We start from the raw sequence: 20,551 nt of genomic DNA, 5'->3' as shown, positions 1-20,551 counted from the left end.
AGACGATGTGTGTTGGGGGACAGCACAGCAAGTGTGCAACGGAAGGGAAGGCAGCAGCCCAAGCCGTCATGTTGGACTTGGGGTGAAAAGGGCATCCACACAGGGAAGTGGCCTGGTATACAGTGCTCTCCTCACCTTGCTGGAGGGGCCATCTGGCCTTAGGAAGTCAGTATGGGTAGATGAGAAGGGTAGCCAAGCAGAGGAGGGGCCAATATCAGTGGTGGGAGGTAGGTTATGTTCAAGAATATTGATCCAATATGTAAGGGAAATGAGAATCAAATTTCTTACTGTTGAGGAAGAGAGGTACAATAGAAAGAAGACTAGAATGACCTTTTCAGTAGTGGACTGATAATGGAGGTTATCAATATTAATATAGGTGTATAAGTACATATATACTCTGTACACTGAGAGAGTCTGGGAGTAGTCACAAAACTGAACAATGAGTACATCTAGCCCAGATCTTGGCTTCTCAATACCATTCTCCTCAGTTTTCTTCTTTGGCAAAATGGCTGATTTCAGAACTTGGAGAAGTACGGGTTGAGCCTGGAGCCTCTAGCTGTGCCAGAAAATAAGGACATGCTCAAAGAATAATGGAGCATGTCAAAAGGACACAGGCCAACTTGTGTCCCACTGGCCAAATCTTTGACAAATTCAGCTTCAAAATAAACAATGATAATTTATTGTAACCCACTGAATAGCATAGGAAAACCCACATATGTAAATAAGCATAAACTGAAAATTTGAAAAAGATTGGAATATTTACACGCTTTCAAAATAACGCCCCCATGAAGTTCTTATTCGGTATAAAGGGAATTAGAGTAATGTTACAGCAGAGAGAATCTGGCAGACATCATCTTAATCAAGTGCCATCGGTAATGGGACAAATCAAAATCATGCACCGGCAGATAGGATCCAATGAGAAGCATACTAGCATCACTTCTATTTTTTCCCAGTACTTAGATGAGTCTCTAGCTTGGAAATGCAGCGTTTTAAAGGTACATCAAGAAATTAGCAAGAATGAGAACCCGATAAGGCATACAAATCTGTAAGGAAAGATTAAATTGTAAACACAAAGATTTGACCTTGAGAAGGAAAGGATGAAGGCTAGAAGTCTGAATAATGCCAAAATTTTAGTGACAAGCTCCATGCTTAGGAATTAAGAGCATATGCTTGGATTCCACAATCTACTATCTCTATGACAACTTACTATTGGGTTTTAGTTTTTCTCATGTTAATGGGGATGATAAGAATAACTACCTCACAGGGTTGGGTTCACCAAAGGAAATGACAAAATGCTGGCCATAATTCTTAGTACCTGATAACCCACATAGCTGATAGCTATAATTATGAATAATTATTTTACTTGTTTATTAACAATAATAGGAGTGAAGAACATCTAGAGAATTAGAAGAGAAGCTTAGGATAATATTATCCCAAAATCCAGGGGGAGAGAATTTCAGAAAGAAAATATCTCAAAGCAAGACACCCAGCTCCATGCCAGCATTCGTTGGCAATGACTGTGGGGCTCCCTCTATCTCCTTTGCAAGTACTCTAGTACCTGCAGTAGAGCTTCAATTTTCATATCAAACCTAAGCTGCTTTGTTGGTTGTTTTTAACACTACACTTGCCCTTAAACCCTCATTTCCCTGGCAAGAAACGTATTCTCCAACCTAACAACTCTGCTTCCTACTGTTACCGATACTTGTCTCTCTCCATGACCATGTCTGCTATTCTCTTCCTTTTTCTTCAAAACGCTGTTCAAAACCCACACCTAGGCCTCTGACTATACTGTGTACCTTTAAACACATAAAAATTTAATTTGCATATTACTTGTGTATTACTCAGATTTTTGGTCAGTGCCTATACTTTTTTTTCCTAGGGGGTGATTTCCTTCTTACAAATTCAGGAACTGAAAGAGCCTGTTTTCAAAAAGCATTACATACTTAAAGGAAAAACGTGAATAATTAGAAAAGAATTTTAACAAAAGAAGGGATAGTAGTAGGACATTTAGCAGCAGCTATGGATGCTTCAGTGGTGATGAAGGTTAGAAACCATTTGTCCTATGCAATTTATTTGGGGATCCTGAAAGAAATTACCTATCCCAGGTGGTTTTCTTCATCAGCCTGCCAGGGTGCTCAAAAGTCCCTTAAACAGAGTCATCCCTTAAAGGTAGGTGTATGTGGGGTCTTCTATCCTCAAGCCTCCCTAGCAAATACAGATATAAAGCGTGAGAGGTATCCCATTCTGGGGATTCTGAGAGGTATTCTGGGGACTGTGGGTTTTCCATAGTCAAGTAAGTGTGAACAAGGCTGCGTCCTTTGTGTGTTTTCTGGGGCACCTGGGTGGCTCAGTGCTTGAGTGTCTGCCTTTGGCTCAGGTCATGCGTGATCCCAGGGTCCTGGGATCGATCGAGTCCCATATTAGGCTCCCCGCAGGGAACGTGCTTCTCCCTGTATGTCTCTGCCTCTGTCTCTGTATCTCTCATGAATAAATATATAAAATCTTTTAAAAACTCCTGCATCTTCTACAGTTAAATAAACAAACCTAACACCTGGGTAACTGACTCCGCATCTCCCAAAGTCATTTGACCTCTTAAGTTGTTGTGGTTCTTTGTTTTGTTATTCATAACAGCCATTAAAGTCCCACATAAGAAACCTATTTGGGGAATGCTACATGAACCATTTACACGTGTTAAAATGATAGTGATTTGCTGCTCTTGGATAGCAGTTTGTACTACTTGATTTTCACAATTGCCTGTTTATCAGATTAACTACAGTAAGAAAGGAACAACCTGCTAAAGTTGTAGTGAGAAGACAGAAATTTTAATTTTACAGAGCAGAAGGGGAAAGGAAAAGTCTAAATAGAAAACATCACTCAGGGAGAACAGATCTTGAAGAGGTAATGTATTGCTGGTGCCAGGAGCAAGAGCCTAGTCCCAGAGAGAAAAAGGAACCCCAACACATGAAATTCAGCAGCTTTATCATAGTCAGCCTAATTTTTCTCTGCTTCTGTCCTAGGAGCTGGGGAAAATTCTAAACTGACAGCCCAAGATTAGGGTATTATTAAAGGAGGACTGTCATCATGTTGAACATAGTCGATCAAAATGCATGTCTGAGAATAAAACAGTGAAGAGAAAAGAGTAGAGATGAAGACAAACCAGATAAGTGACATCGGTAAAGAAAGTGAATTTAAAAATGTACCCTGTGAGGGATCCCTGGGTGGCGCAGCGGTCTGGCGCCTGCCTTTAGCCCAGGGAGCGATCCTGGAGACCCGGAATCGAGTCCCACGTCGGGCTCCCTGTGCATGGAGCCTGCTTCTCCCTCTGCCTGTGTCTCTGCCTCTCTCTCTGTGTGTGACTATCATAAATAATAAATAAAAGTTAAAAAAGAAAAAAAATGTACCCTGTGAGATATAGTATAAAGTACACAGCATCACTTATGAAGTATTCTTGCTAAAAATATTAACTTGAATGTAATTTAGCCTTTAGACTTAACTTCCAGCTTACAGGAAATTCAAGAGATAGAGTAACAAGTTAGTTGCATGATGCCACAGGGAATTCAGACCTATCCAAAATGTGAAACACTCTACAAGACAACTGGCTCAGTTTCTTTAAAAAGTTGTTATTAAAATAAATAAATAAATAAATAAATAAATAAATAAATAAATAAATAAATAAAAAGTTGTTATTAAAAAAATTTTTTTAAAGAAAAGAAAAAAGGGGCAGCCTGGGTGGCTCAGCGGTTTAAGCACCTGCCTTCTGCCCAGGGCATGATCCTGGAGTCCCAGGATGGAGTCCCACATCAGACTCCCTGCATGGAGCCTGCTCCTCCTTCTGCCTGTGTCTCTGCCTCTCTGTGTGTGTCTATCATGAATAAATAAATAAAATCTTTAAAAAAAGAAGAAAAAAGGCATGAGGGAAAGAGCACTGTTATAGATAAAAAAACCTTAAGAAAATAACCAAGGGGGGCCTGGGTGGCTCAGTTCGTTGACTGTCCAACTCTTGGTTTCAGCTCAGGTCATGATCTCAGGGTCCTGGGATCCAGCCCCACATCAGGCTCAGTGCTAGGCATGGAGCCTGCTTGAGATTCTTTCTTTCTCTCCCACTCTCTCTGCCCACTCCCCCGACCCAGAGTCTAAAAAAAGGGGGGTGGGGGAGAAAGATAGAGGTGAATAAAGACAATACAATAACATTAACAATTGTCAAATCCACATAATGGTGTGTACATAAGTATACATTGTACTCATCTTTCAGCTTTTCTGTATTTTTGTAATTTTTTATAAGTTTAAAAATAAAGCCTCTTTCTTGAGTCTGTTCAAAAGTTAAATGATATTTATGTAATCGATGATTTCCTATTCTGAATATCTCTACAGTTTATTTTCTTATTACAATGCCTTCTAGAGTTACACCTGTCTTCCAGAGATCAAAGTACCTTGGGACCATTATTTTGTTAAGCTCTAAAACCCAAATGTGGCCTTTCTAAACAGGAACAAAGAGGGGCATATTTTTAGACCATCTATATACAATCCAGAAAGTTTCCTAAGTGCTCCTAACTGTGCCTCCACCCCACCATCTGTCATCTAATGGGAGATGTTACTCAGGGGCGTGTGCCACACATGTGCCCAACGTAGAAGCAGAAAAAAGTTGATAACCACCATATTAGATTGTGTCTCCTCACAAAAAACTCCACATGTGCCCTAGTCTAACCATAAGAAAAACATCAAACAAATTCCTATGGAGGGACATTCTACAAAGTACCTGACCAGTATACCCAAAGTGGCCAAGATCATGAAAAACAAGGACCAAAAAAAAAAAAAAAAAAGAAAACAAGGACAGCCTGAGAAACTGTCAAAGCCAAGAGGATACCAAGGAAACATGACAAATATAATGCAGTATCCTAGATTGGATCCTGGCTAGGGGGGGAAATGCATTAGGTTAAAACTAAAGAAATCTGGAGGTGCTTGGGTGGCTTGGTTGGTTGGACTTCCGACTCTTGGTTTCAGCTCAGGTCATGATCCTAGGATTCCAGGATCGAGCCCCACATCAAGCTCTGCGCTCAGCATAGAGTCTGCTAATTCCTCTCCCTCTGCTTCTTCCCCCTAGTGTCTCTCTCAAATAAATAAATACATAAAATCTTTTTAAAAACTAAAGAAATTACAATAAACCATAGGCTTTAAAGATAATGTATCAATATCTGTTCATTAATTACAACAACTGTATCAGACAAATGTAGGATGTTAATAATAGATGAAACTTGGTACCTGGTACAAGGTACCAGGTACATATGGGAACTCTGTACCACTCAGTTTTTCTGTAAACCTAAAACTTTTCTAAGAAATAAGGTTTAGGGCAGCCCGGTGGCTCAGTGGTTGAGCACCTGCCTTCGGCCCAGGGCCTGATCCTGGAGACCTGGGATCGGGTCCCACATCGGGCTCCCTGCATGGAGCCTGCTTCTCCCTCTGCCTGTGTCTCTGCCTCTCTCTCTCTCTCTCTCTCTCGAATAAATAAATAAAATATTTTCAAAATAAGAAAAAAATTTTAATAAAAAATAAGGTTTATTCAAAATTAAACAAAAAAATTTTATTTTTCAGGAGCCTAGAGCTTTGAGCTAACCCATAATCACAAATGCTTTGAATCTATATATTATTTTGGTCTATGAAAACACTGTTGTGTACATTACCTATAAAGTCTCCATATTTCTTTTTTTTTAAGATTTATTTATTTATTCATTCATGATAGACATACAGAGAGAGAGAGAGGCAGAGACACAGGCAGAGGGAGAAGCAGGCTCCATGCAGGGAGCCTGACGCAGGACTTGATCCTGGGACTCCAGGATTGCACCCTAGGCCAAAGGCAGGCGCCAAACCGCTGAGCCACCCAGGGATCCCCTCCATGTTTCTAATACCTACCCAATTGCTTAAAAATAGTTATACAGGGCACGAGATCATGGTTTCCCATTCTGAATTCTGTGGTACTTTAATGCAGTTTAAGAAAGTATACCTGGTGAGATGAGCAACATATTATTATTTTTTTAAAAGATTTACTTATTCATGAGAGACAGAGAGAGAGAGGCAGAGACACAGGCAGAGGGAGAAGCAGGCTCCATGCAGGGAGCCTGACATGGGACTCGATCCTGGGTCTCCGGGATCCGGCTCTGGGCTGAAGACAGCGCTAAACCACTGAGCCAGTGGGGCTGCCAGAGCAACATATTATTAATTATTAAGTCTGGGAAATTATGGAGGCCCGTGTCCATATGCGTAGCATTAGCCTGAGGGATTGGCTAAATTTAAAAGTAAAATAATTTATTTATCTGTCCATTTATTCATCATTATTGAGTGGCTACTACATACGTCTATCTGGTAGTTGCTAAGATTACAAGGATAACAGACACATCCTCTATCCTCAATGGGATCTCACTGTAAAAGAGATAAACAAGTAAACATAAAACCATAACAAAATATGACAAGTGTTGTGGTGGAGAAAAACACAAAGAGTTGTGGCAGCAAGTAGGAGGGACAGCTAATCCAGACTGGAGTAGGTCAGGGCATGTTTAATTCTAAAGGGCAAACATAGAAAGTTCTATGTCCTTCACCATCCCTATTTCAGAAATATTGAAAATTAAAAAAATAAAAAAAACAAAAAAATAAATAAATATTGAAAATTTTACTTTCCACACAGTATAATGAAGTTTTACTCTCACCTCAAGTAGATATATATATATCAAGTAGACATATACATATGTATAGAGATATATATACATATATATCAAGTGTATAAATATACTCTTTTTTAAAGGTTTTATTTATTTATTCATGAAAGACACAGAAAGGCAGAGACATAGGCAGAGGGAGAAGCAGGCTCCCTGCAGGGAGCCTGACATGGGACTCAATCCCAGGACCTGGGATCACACCCTGAGCCAAAAGCAGATGCTCAACCACTGAGCCACCCAGGTGTCTCATAGGTATTCTTTAAATGTATATATATCAGGTACATATATACTTACACATATACTTGATATATACCATACATATATATATGATATATACTATGCATACATATGATATATATTATCCATATATATTTATGTATCTACTTTACTACTATGTGTATATATATGTATAATGTGTATATATATATATACACATATATCTCAACTATATATATATATCTGAAGTACATATATATATATATATTTTTTTTAATTTTTAGGTTAAAAGAAACCAACCAATCAAGGTAGTGTTTACTAGTAAATGAGTTGGGGTGTGTTTCTTTAAAGGGGACTGAATGAGGGGTACCTGGGTGGCTCAGTGGGTTAAGTGTCTGCCTTCAGCTCAGATAATGATCCTGGGGTCCTGGGATCGAGCCCCAGGGCTCCCTGCTCAGCAGGGAGTCTGCCTCTGTCTCTGCCACTGTCCCTCCCTATCCTCTGCTCATACTCTCTCTCATGCTCTCTCCCAAATAAATAAATGAAATCTTTTTAAAAATTAAAATTAAAAAAATAAATAAAGGGACTGAATGTGAGATAATGGCAAAACCAGTAGTGTTATCAATAGCCACAGACACTTATTCAGCACTCGAGGCAGCATGTTTAGCAAAACTGCAGATATAAAGAAAAATTGAATAAATATTGTAACAGAAAATTATGGACAAAGTCTTAATAAATTTTGTTTCCATTCTCAGTTCAGGGGTGATTCATCCTCATTTCTGATTGATAACAATCAGTAGTCACTCCTAATAACCTATAAATATTTCCAAAATGTGAAGAATCACTTTCAAACCCAAACCAAATGACAATTCTTTTGTGACCTGAAAACTGCAGCATTAAATATATATGTAATAACTTCAGATATTGTTTCTTGTCTTCAAATTCCTCATATATGACCTATGGCCTATGCATAACTAACTTACATTCTATTAACTCTGTGAATTTAGTTAAATTATGAGTTCTGCCTCTTGAGTTTATCACCCCATGAATTTATTCCTCTCTAGGTCCCAATTGAGAAATTAACGTTAAAGCCAAAATTGAAGTTTTTGTTCTGTTTTCTAATTGCTTAAAAGCTGTAAAATACCACTGAATATCTTTCTTCATAATACAGGAGTCAGAGTTCAGAATTCCCAGCTCTCTTTATCCAAGTATATAAAAACAGTAATTAATGTATAGTCAGCCTTAATATTTAGGGCCAGTTATCGGAAAGAAGTTTGTATTTCCATATATTTGAGAAAAAATGGCTTTAAAGATGCTCTTAACAAATGCAGTAAGAATTACTTTAGCATATAATAGCAAAAATAAGTTGGGTTAATAGGATTTTACTGAGGTCTGTTTCATGTAAGGCATTATGCTGAATGTCATGGAGAAAAATGAAAGAAATATACAAACGGTTCCTGCTTCTAAGTAACTTATAATTTACAGGAGTAAAAATAGTGAGCAAAGGGCTAATCATGTGATACACAAGGAGCCCTGAAAAGCCAAGATTTTCAGAGAACTTGGACAAAGGGACATTCAACCAAGAACAAACACAGAATTGCAGCACAGACTTATATAAAAGGTGTGAGGAAGATTAAAGCATAGGATGAGCTAGGCCTTGCCAAAATAAGTTAAGGACAACTAAAAGGACTCTTTAATCTATATTTAGAGTGAGAAGAAGAACAAGATAGGTGTAGGCATGATGCTTGGGGCTGATGGTGTGATATTGACAGATGATAAAACCAAATTGCTCACTATCTATTTCGTTTTCATCTGCCTTATCAGAAGAGGTCTCTGAGCTAGAAAATACTCTACTCTCTGCCAAAAAAGATGGTACGTGGGATTAAGTACTGATTTGACCCATTTATTTGTAGCAGGATTGAGAAGACTAGAAAGGTTCTCTGTTTAAAACTAGACTTAGCTTCTTGAGTGGACCAAAAGGAAGTATCAGAGTATGAGAGAGGCAGAGGTAGGTGGTGCCAGAGACAGACCCAGGTATGGCCTATTAATGTGCAATCTAGGGGATCCCTGGGTGGCTCAGCGGTTTAGCACCTGCCTTTGGCCCAGGGCGCGATCCTGGAGTCCTGGGATCGAGTCCCACGTCGGTCTCCCTCCATGGAGCCTGCTTCTCCCTCTGCCTGTGTCTCTGCCTCTCTCTATCATGAATAAATAAATAAATAAATCTTTAAAAAAAAATAAAATAATGTGCAATCTAAAGGGTAAGAAACTTGAGAATCAGAGGTGCCCACTGGCATCATAGACGTCTGTGAGCAGCTGCGAGGGCCCCCTTCATGGGCCTGGAGTTTAAGGGTACAGGGGCCTTCCAGGGCAAGGTGACTGGTAAGAACAAAGTGTGGTACTAGGCCTAGGTTGTCTTCAATGGATCAAAAGAGTGACCTAATCACATGGACCAGGCCAGAAAGCCAGGAATTTGATGTACAATTCAAGGAAGGATGACTTGATGCTGACCTGCTCAAGTACTTCCTGCTAAGATTCCTGCAACGTGGGAGAATGGTAAGGGAAACCCCGGGACCCCAGATGAGCAGAAGCCTGCAGAGCAAACCTGCCCAACAGGAGAGGCGGAGAGGCGGGCAGAAAGCTTCAAGAGGAAGGTCACCAGGGATTAAAACAATGAAACTGACAGATTGCTGGAAATGGCCTTTTAAACAAACAAAATACGACTGATGAGAGTGTGACAAATACATTGGAGCATGGGGGAGGGGGGGATTAATAAATAAGTATTTAGAAAAACAAGCAAATTTGAAAATAAGTTGATTTTAACTTTAGGACAAACTCACATTGTAAGAGAAAAACAGGGTACACTATGGGGTTCTGTAGTGAGTCCTATTCAAACTCTGGCTATTGGTTTTTTTAAAAAATAGTAATAGAAGTGTCCTTAGAAGACAGAGGTGGAGAGAGGAGGGTAGATAGGGTGGAAGAGTTAAAATGCTCAATAACAGTAACAGGAAATCAATACATAATCCCAGAAGTTGAGAAGTCGAGAAATAGCCCTATAAGTGTGTTATTTAGAAATACGGAGTTCAATAACAGCAAAATGGCTGAAAGGGTATGAAACAGTTGCCAGTAGAGAATGGGTCTGGGTGGCTTGGGTCAGGGGAGCAGGGTATAGGGATGTCAGCAGAAGATCGCTTTCCTCATTGCAAGTCATTGAGTACTATTTGATTTATTATTTATATCATTATGATGGAATTACTAATTTTTTAAAAATTTGTATTTATTTATTTGAGAGAGAGAGACAGGGAAAGTATGAGTGGGAGGGCCAGAGGGAGAGGGAGAGAGAATCCCAAGCAGACTCCACACAGAGCATGGAGCCCCACCTGGGGCTTGATCCCACAAGCCTGAGATCACGCTCTGAGCCAAAACCAAGGGTCAGATGCCCAACCAACTGCACTACCCAGGCACCCCAAATTGTTAATTTTTTAAAAGCAGATGGTATTTGATTGAAAAAGAAAAAAGGAGCAGCCCAGGGGGCTCAGCGGTTTGGCGCTGCCTTCAGCCCAGGGGGTGATCCTGGAGACCTGGGCTCAAGTCCAGCATGGGGCTCCCTGCATGGAGCCTGCTTCTCCCTCTGCTTGTGTCTCTGCCCCTCTCTCTCTCTCTGTGCATCTCTCATGAATAAATAAATAAAATATTAAAAAAAAAAAGAAAAAGATAAAGGAAACCACACCACTCAGGAATTGTGAGTCACTGGTCAATACATTTAAAGAAAAGGAATGAGGTTTATGTATACTATGGAATATTCCTCAGCCATTAGAAATGACAAATACCCATCATTTGCTTCAACGTGGATGGAACTGGAGGGTATGATGCTGAGTGAAATAAGTCAATCGGAGAAGGACAAACATTATATGGTCTCATTCATTTCGGGAATATAAATAATAGTGAAAGGGAATAGAGGGGAAGGGAGAAGAAATGGGTAGGAAATATCAGAAAGGGAGACAGAACATGGAAGACTCCTAACTCTGGGAAACGAACTAGGGGTGGTGGAAGGGGAGGAGGGCGGGGGGTGGGGGTGACTGGGTGGCGGGCACTGAGGGGGACACTTGATGGGATGAGCACTGGGTGTTATTCTGTATGTTGGCAAATTGAACACCAATAAAAAATAGATTTATTATTAAAAAAATAAAAATAAAAAAAATAAAGAAAAGGAATGAGCCATGGCATGATCAGTAGAGTAACTCACTAAAGAACTTGGGAACCAGCTGGAGCGCCTGTACCCTCCCATCCCCTCCTGCCGGAAGCTGTGGCGTTGCCCCAGGCCAATAGGTGTCAAACCATGGGGCTTGTTTTGGAGCTTATTAAAACCTAGATTGCTGAGCCCCACCCCCGCCCCCGAGTTTCAGTAGGGCTAGGGTGGGGCTCAGCAAAGAATCTGCATTTTGAACAACTTTCCAGGTGATGCTGCTGCTGCTGCTGCTGCTGCTGGTCTGGAACCATGCTCAGAACCAGGGATCTCAGCTGAAATTATTAAGTCTCCCTAAAGAAAATAGGCTGGGCACCTGAGTGTCTCAGCCAGTTAAGCGTCTGCCTTCAGCTCAGGTCATGATCCTGGGGTCATGGGATGGAGCCCCGCACCAAGCTCCTTGCTCAGCGGGGAGTCTGTTTTTCCCCCCCTCTCTCTCTGCTGCTCCCCCTCCCTCTACTGCTCCTCTGGCTTATTCTCTCTCTCTCTCTCTCTCTAATACATAAATAAAATCTTTAAAAAAAAGAAAACAGAATAAGGGGATGGAGGGCTAGGCCAGAAATGCAGCAGAGCTTAAGACAAGTCCAGGCCTCTACAACAGCTGCTAGGAAAAAGAAGGAAGAGAAGAAGGAGGAGTAAAAGACAAGGAGAGAAACACACTAAAGTGCTATTTTCAAAGAATAAGGCCCTTCTTGCTCTGATAATTGAAGAGGTCCCCAACCTGCTGGCCTGCTGCCCACATACCCAACCAGAAGCCAGGCCTGTAAACACCCCTCACCCACTGACCTCAAAGCCACAATCAAGACTCCCATGCGGGGAAAGAACCGTGTCAATAAACTGCAGAAAGCCCAAAGCAGCCACACGCTGACAAACAGGAGCATGCATTATAAATGTGAAGGGACAGAAAGGTATGTGAGGAAAACCAACAGGATGCAAGAGAAGGATTAACGTGGAAAACACATACAAAAACAACTCACCCTTGGGGTGCCTGGGTGGCTCAGGGGTTGAGCGCCTGCCTTTGGCTCAGGGCGTGATCCTAGGATTTGGGATCGAGCCCCACGTCGGGCTCCCTATATGGAGTCTGCCTGTGTCTCTGCCTCGCTCTGTGTGTCTCTCATGAATAAATAAAAATCTTTAAAAAAAAAAAAAAAAACAACTCACCCTGAAAGAAACATAATTCAGGAACATAAGGGAAGTTTGTTTTTTTTTCTGAATTCTAGTAAGTAACCTCAGAGATAAACTTGAGAGAAAAGTTCAAGCAATAGGAGCAAACCTCTATAAAAAAGGAGCCTCGCTCCTCACAGAGTTTGAGGAACCTAAAAAAATAGGATGACCAAAGCTTAAAGAAAAAAAAAAAAGTGAATGAGCAGAATAACAAATGAACCAAGCTAAAGGCCGAATTAGTGACCTGGAAGATAAACCTAAGGACATCCCCCAGAACATGCCACAAGAGGCAGAGAAATACAAGATATGTGAGGGGAAATGAGACAGAAGAGGAAGGAAGGCCTGTAGTCATCTAATGGAAGCTCTTCAAGGAAGCAAACAGAGAAGGGGAAAAGAAAACCAGAGAAACAACAAGAAAAAAATGCCCTAAGTTGAAGAATGAATGATTTCAGAGTAAAGGGGCCCAGAGAATGCCAAACCAGAGCAGATTAAGGATTAAGAATTATTGGGCAGCCCAGGTGGCTCAGCAGTTGAGCACCTGCCTTCAGCCCAGGGCGTGATCATGGAGTCCCGGGATCAAGTCCCACATCAGCTCCCTGCATGGAGCCAACTCCTCCTTCTGCCCAAGTCTCTGCCTCTCTCTCTCTCTCTCTCTCTCTCTCTCTGTGTGTGTGTGTGTGTCTCATGAATAAATAAATAAAATATTTTTTTAAAAAAAGAATTATTAAGATTCTGAAATGGCAGAATTTTTAACCAGATCGGGTCTGGGCTGGGGGCACTTCTAAGCACGTGGCCTCTTATTTCCTTTGTATTCTTTTACTTCCTGATCCTTCCCAGCTACCAAGGTCTACAGTACCTCATGCTATTTTCTTTCTTGGAGAGAGCAGGTCCCATGCCAACAGAGACAGTCCTGTTTCCAAGTTCTGAGAAGCAAAGATTTGAACCTAACATTCTCTACTCAGCCAAACTGTCAACTAAGTAGATGGGCAAATAGAGATGTTTTTGGACTTGTATGAATTTAGAAAATTTACTTGATGCCTACCCTACATGAAAAAGGTATTTCAGTGGCTTTTTAAAAAGCTTAGAGCTACCAGAAAAATAAATCAGGACTCCAAGAAATAAAGTGGCTTAAAATACCAGACACCCAGTGGTAGCTGGGGATGACCTAGAAGTAAAGGGAGATGAAAAGAAAGCAGGGGATACATTAGGTATTGAGGCTTAAGTGATTTTTCTTTAAGCTTCAAAGGTTTAGTGACACTAGATTACGTTCCTTCTCTACAGAGCCAATCATTGTTGGTTCGGTGGTAAATAATATTTAAATAATTATAATACTGTAATGGCTTTTTCAATGATTTTTATTCTTAGAATCAATCTATATATGTCAAAACAGACGAAAAATCATTATGATTACAGAATGTAAATATTAATGTAATGTAAAATAAGAATTCCTATAGAGAAATAAGAGGTAGATAAGAAAAGCAGAGAGTCAACAGGATTTGCTTGAATTTGAGAAATCCAGATTTATCAGGATTTGCAACAGGATTTGCTTGAATTTGATAAATCCAGAAATAAAGGTTTGAGTATTTTATTTGAAGTTGTAAAATACCCCATAGAAAAACTAAAGAACTGAAATAATATATCTAATAAAAACTGGTTAGGAAAAGTAGGTGGCATTATAAAATGTATTAGATTCTTCAATTTCATAGCAAGGAATTAGTAGATCCTTTCCACATTTATAAATCAAGAAACAAAGCTATAGGCAAATCATTTCAGGTTCTATCATAACTACCATAAAAATTTTAAACAGGAAATCTTGACGATGGGGACTTCTAAGGAGTGAGACTGAGGGAGCAGTTTGGGGAAGAAATATAATGTTTATTTTTCATTTTATACTTTCTATACTTTTCTGTATCATTCTAATTTTGCCATGTGCATGCACTATTTCTCTCATTAAAAATCAGTTCAGCAAGAAAGGAAATGGGAGCAATAGGAACCAACAGGAGTCAGGATGGCTCAATGACTTTGACTTTCCTCCCAGTTACTTGCCTGCTACATCAAGAGAATTATTACCATGTTCCAGATCCTCTTCAAGGAGCTAAGGATGCAGTAAGTGAAACTTAAAAAGAAAAATGAAAAAGAAAAAAAAATGAAACAAAAAATTGCCCTCATGGAACTTACATCCAAGTGTAGGAGGTTGACATCCTACGTGATAAGGTCTAAAGAAACTTCAATGAGGGAAAGGTCAATAGATGCCTGGGTATTTGGCGGTTCTGGACTGGGTGACCAGGGAAGGCCTCACTGATAAAGGGATTAAATGACTAAAGACAAGAAAGTGATAAGGCAGTGGTCAAGTGGATACCTGAGGGGAGGTATTCCAGACAGAATAGCCAGTGCGAAGGCCCTGGGGCAGGAATATACCCAGTAAGCTCCAGGAACCCAAGTGGCTGGAGTGGAGAAAGCAAAAGGGAGCATTGTAGGAGATGAAATGAGAGACGTAAGGGAGTAGGGGCAGATCACACAGGCCTTATCTGCTCTCTGAAGCACTTTGGTTTTTCTTGTAAACAAGATGCCAAGAGCCCTGTGATGGAGTAGAGCACAGAACTTCTCAAACTATGAGCACTTGCACCACCTAAGGGGCATGTGAGAACACAGAATCTGATTCAGTAGGCTTGAGGTGGGCATTGAGATTCTCCAGTTCTTACATGGTCCCTGGTTATACATCGCTGGTCTGAAAATTGGCCTGTGAGTAGCAAGAGTAGCTCACCCAAGCAGAAATAAGCCTCCCTAACCAGCTTTCATCAGAGGGGGCCATGCTACTTTTAAGACCTCTGAGCACCAGAGACTTTATTCATATGGCTGGATAGACTTATGTGCCCCAGGTAAATAATACCTAAAGAACGAGCAGGTTCTTTCACTGGACTTCAGTCAAAAGCCAGTGAGGAGCTGAGGTCCTCAGGCCAACAACCTACAATGAACCGTATCCTGCCAACTACCACTTGAGTGAGCTTGAAACAGAATCGAGCCCTCATCAAGACTACAGCCCTATCAAATACCTCAATCGCAGCCCATGACAGACCCTGAGCCAGAAGACCCAGCTAAGCCACATTCAGATTCCAGACCCACAAACACTGTGAAATAATAAGTGCTTGTGGTTGAAACCACTAAATTTCAGACTAGTTTGTTACACGGCAATAGATAACTAATACACCATTACAATTTTCTTTTAAATATATGGGGCATTTATAAGGCTCTAGCCTGCATTATCAAGCATGTCCTTGATAGGCAAGAACTTCCATTTCTTTTTTCTTTCTTATTCTTTTTTTTTTTTTTAGGATTTTATTTATTTATTAATGAGAGACACACAGAGAGAGGCAGAGAAACAGGCAGAGGGAGAAGCAGGCTCCCTGCAAGGAGCCCCATATGGGACTAGATCCCAGGACTCTAAGATCACGGCCTGAGCCAAAGGCAGATGCTCAACCGCTGCACCATCCAGGCATCCCAAGAACTTCTATTTCTTATAGGCTTTGATGAGAACCAAATCATCGGTGTAAAACTCACATACCTGATGACTGAAAGAATTTCCCACTGACTAGCCTCTGGCTCCATACACTTAAAAAAAAAAAAAAAAGTTTCTTCTCCCTTATCCACATATTTCAGATCAGATCACTAATTCTAGCCCTGAACCTTCATGTCATAAAACAGGGGGAATCAACATAGTGGTAGAGGTGCTCCTGGTAGCATTCACATCAGCGATGTGATGGAGCTGGCTCATTGTGGCTCACAAGAACTGTTAGCTTTTCAGGAATTTTGGGAGGCCGTTGTTAATCATAGCCATTATTAAAAATTAAATGACATAAACTTACAATGAAATACTAAAGCAATACTAAAAACAAAGATAATAAATTCTCAAAACTCATCATTTCCTAATTAAACATCTCACTATTCCCATGCTCTTGAAGTTATTTACATCTATTGTATTCCTATGGTGTCAATACTATATGACGGCATATACTCTTTCCAACCCTGCACACAGTGATGACACACCAACAGCTTAAAATAGGTGGGAGTAATTTATACCACAGAAATCAGCAAACACTACCAACCTGGTTCTGAACATTTACTAGTCTATCAGTGCCTGGTAGCCATTCCTACTCCAGGACCACTGGCCATAGCATAACTCTACACAGATCTGACTACGACCCATATAAGTATGTCCCACAAACCCAAACAAAAGGAGACCCCCAACTCAAATGTTCTCTATCTGGGAGCCACTCCTATACAACTCAACAGGAGGATACATGTGATGGGGAAGGAACTGGAGTGGAAAGAGATGTTAGTTTTAACCGATCGCAGTTAAAGTATGTTTTTGCAAATTTTGCTCAAAACAAGAATGAATATCTTGCCAGGGCCCCTCCTGAGACATTGGAAGAAGCTCCAGCAAGTTGGAGGCTCTGAAGCTAAAGCTTCGTCATTGGCCTCATGGTAAATCCACCTCTGCTCCAGAACTTTATGGATGCTTCCATGGCTCCTGAGTGACTCCCACCATGGTTGACTCTGGACCGGGGAGCACGGGGGAGGGGACATTGAGTGCGCTAGCACCTGACATGTTTCCGCATGCTTGGCTCTTGTGCTTACTCTGGTGAGTTCGTGACACACGCACACACTGGAGGCACTTCCCCTCCAACCTTCCTGTCTGAAACCAACTGCCCTGGGGGTGTGTCTTTCTCATTCTTTGTTGCCTAAGAGCCTTTAGCTTGCTGGGGCTGCCACAACAAAATACCATAGACTGGAAGCCTTAAATAATAGAATTGAATTTTCTTACACTTCTAGAAGTTCGAAGTCTAAGATCAAGATGTTGATAGGTTTATTTTCTTCTGAGGTTTCTTTTGTTGGTTTGAAGACCGCCATCCTCTTGCTGCACTTTCACATGGTTATCCCTCTGGGATCTCATGCCTCTGGTGACTCTTTGTGTCCAGATTCCTTCTTCTTAGAAGGACACCAGTCAGATTGGGTTAAACCTACTCTAAAGACCTCATTTCAACTTAATCATCTTTTTAAAGACCTTGTGTCCAAATACACTCATATTCTGAGGTACTGGGATTGGGACTTCAATATAGGAATTTGGGGGAGGAACAAAATTCACTTCATAATATTATCCTTTCCAGATACACTAAGCTCAGCCTCTTGGCCTTGCATTAATAGTGATGAGACTGCCGGAAAATGACCTCATTTATCAAAAAGGAAAATACAGCAGGGGTTCCTGGGTGGCTCCATCGGTGAAGCATCTGCCTTCAGCTCAGGTCATGATCTCAGGGCCCTGGGATGGAGCCCCACATTGGGCTCCCTGCTCAGTGGAGAGTCTGCTTCTCACCCCCACCCTTCCCCTCTCCCCGTTCATGCTCTCTCTTTCTCTCAAATAAATAAATAAAATCTTTTGTTAAAGAAAGGAAAAAAAAGAAAAAAAGAAAGAAAGGAAAACATAGCAGTATTTCAAAAACTATCATTCTGTTACAGAATTATTCAAGAGATTCATAGAGAATAGGAATGAAAAGGAGGACCTGGTGTTTGGGAGCTACAGGAAGACAGGTTATGAAAGTCTGAAAGTGCCATGCAGAAGTGGTACCGCCTGGTACCCAAAGAGCTCTCTGTCACCTGTGCATCAGAGAGAGGTGCCCAAGCAGATGCTGGAAAACCAGTCTGAGGGGATTCATGCACTAGATAAGGTTTTAAATTAGATGACCTTCCAAGACTCTACCACCCGCACGTTCTCCAATTTTTTCTCAGCCGACATGGCAACCACACCACTAGATTTAGCAAATCTTTTATTTTTAAAAAATGTGGAATATTTATCATTTCAAAGTATACTTCAAACCCTAAAGCTATTGCTACATTGATTCCCTTTAAAATTCTATCTGGAAAAGATCTGAAATGATTGAAAGGCAAAATAGAAACAAAAATTCCCCAAGCTCCAAGATTTGAAATTCAAGAAAAATGTTCCAGATCTCAGCATGAAATGATCCAAAATAGGCAATATAATTTTCACATCTCTTGGAAAAATACTGAGTCATATTGCCCACCCACATCTTACAAAAATAACAGAAATCCAATGATTCAAGCAAGATACACTCTGCCATTGTCTGAAGCAAACATTTGAGTCATTCAGGAAAACGAGGAGCAAAGTCCCCTTGGTGAAAAACATTTAAATTCCATGTCCCAAGGGAAGTTTTGTAATGAGGAGTTCTTTCCAGCACCAGACATTCTGTTTTCTCACGTCCTGGGATCCCTTCGGGCCAGACATTGCCGCTGCGTGAGAACCACAAACAGCACTTGAACAGAGTGCAGCCACGTGTTCGGTGAGCAGCGATCAGGACCAGTGTCCCAGGACAAGTCGCCTGGGACAAGGGTGGGAAAGACTTCCCAGAGATGCTCACGACCCATGGGGGCGGAAGGAGGCCACCCCTGGTCTGAGTTCCCGTCACCTCCCAGACCGTGTGTCTTTCTTGAGGCTGGGCAGCAGCAGGCTAGCCCTACCCCCGTGATTCCCCCCCCCCCCCCCCCCCCCCCCCCCCCCCCCCCCCGCTCTCCCTCTACTTGCCCATCCTGCTCTGCCTATGCTTGTGTATCCTTCCTTCCCTGCTCCCCTTTCGCCACACCCTCTCTCTGCCAGGCCAGCTTTCCCTGCCCCTGCCGAGCAGAGTGTCTGATGGCACCAGCTGCTCAACAGAGATCTGACCTGGGCCAGTGACAACACAAACAGAAGGAACGCCACAGGGGCACCTGGGTGGCTCAGTGGTTGAGCGTCTGCCTCTGGCTCAGGTTCTGGTCCCAGGTCCTGGGATCGAGTCCCACATCAGCCTGCTTCTCCCTCTGCCTGTGCATCTTCCTCTCTCTGTGTGTCTCTCTTGCATAAATAAATAAAATCTTTAAAAGAAGAGGAAGAGCAGGAGGAGGAGGAGGAGGAGGAGGAGAAGGAGAAGGGGGGGAAGGAACATCAAATAAGCTGCTCCTGAGCTTGCCACTCCTAAAGGAACCCACCCAGCCATCCCCCTCCTGACCCATCACCCCCCAATCCCTGGCCTTGTGGTTGGCACCACTAGGGAATTACCAAGAGGGCTCCCCGAATGGCACCAAGGACCCACTGATGCCAAATGAGGGCCCTTGGCCCGTCCTCCTCCTGCTCAGTCTGCAACACCAGGCAGCGAGGATGATTCACTCTCCACAAGAGGTGTCCTTCCGTCTGTGCCAGCAGCCCTGGTTTTCCTCCCAATTCAACCAGCCAATGTCTGCTCGGCCCTTTCGCTGCATCACCTCCCCTTTGCCCTGGCCTTCTTTGCCAACTCCTCTTTCTTTCCGCTCTCTGCACACCTCAGACCTCCTGTCCCTCCAGAGAACTTGGCCTTAGAGCCCCGGAGCCAAGCTCCGTCTCCAACTCTGCTCAGAAACGGCTGCTTTACTTCCTCGTTCATGCACATCCCCTGTCCCCCGGTCTTCCTCGGTTTCCATCAGGCCTCACCACCCCACCTTCCGTGCCCTCATCCCAGTCACACGTATAAGAAATAGGCCATATGAAGTCTTTACCAGGCCCTATGGGTTCTTTCCTTAAAATTGTCTTTCTTACTGACCCCTGCCTCCCTCCCATCCATTTCCTTCCTTCCTACCACATGCCTGGATTCCTGCGAGTCTTAGCCTCTCATTCCTCCAGTTGGGCCTGAGGCATCTTCTTAAGACACCCCACTGATCCGTACTGCCCTACTGGAAACCTCAGTGGGTCCCTGTCATTCCTTGAATATGTAAATATATATACATATACATATATATATATATATATAGAGAGAGAGAGAGAGAGAGAGACACGGGGTGAGGGAGATTTATTCTAAGGAACTGGCTCATGTGATTGTAGATCACGGAGGCTGACAAAAAAATCTGGGTAGGCTGGCAAGCTGGAGACTCAGGGAATAGTTGATGTGGCAACTGGAGTTTGAGGCCAGTCTTTTGACAGAGCTCCCTCTTCCTCTGGAGAGGTTAGTCTTTGTCTTCAGGCCTTCAATTGATTGGGTTGGGGCAACCCACATTATGGAGGTCATCTGCTTTCTCAAAGTCTACTGATTTAAATGTTAATTCCATCCAAAAAAATACTGAGTTAATCAACTTGTGCTGCTATAATAAATACCATGACCGGGTGGGTGGCTTCAACAACAAATACTTCTTACAGTTCTAGAGG

Source organism: Vulpes vulpes, chromosome 7 (genome assembly GCF_048418805.1).
Source record: "Vulpes vulpes isolate BD-2025 chromosome 7, VulVul3, whole genome shotgun sequence".
Lineage (NCBI taxonomy): Eukaryota > Metazoa > Chordata > Mammalia > Carnivora > Canidae > Vulpes > Vulpes vulpes.
Note: the sequence above shows the minus strand (reverse complement) of the source record.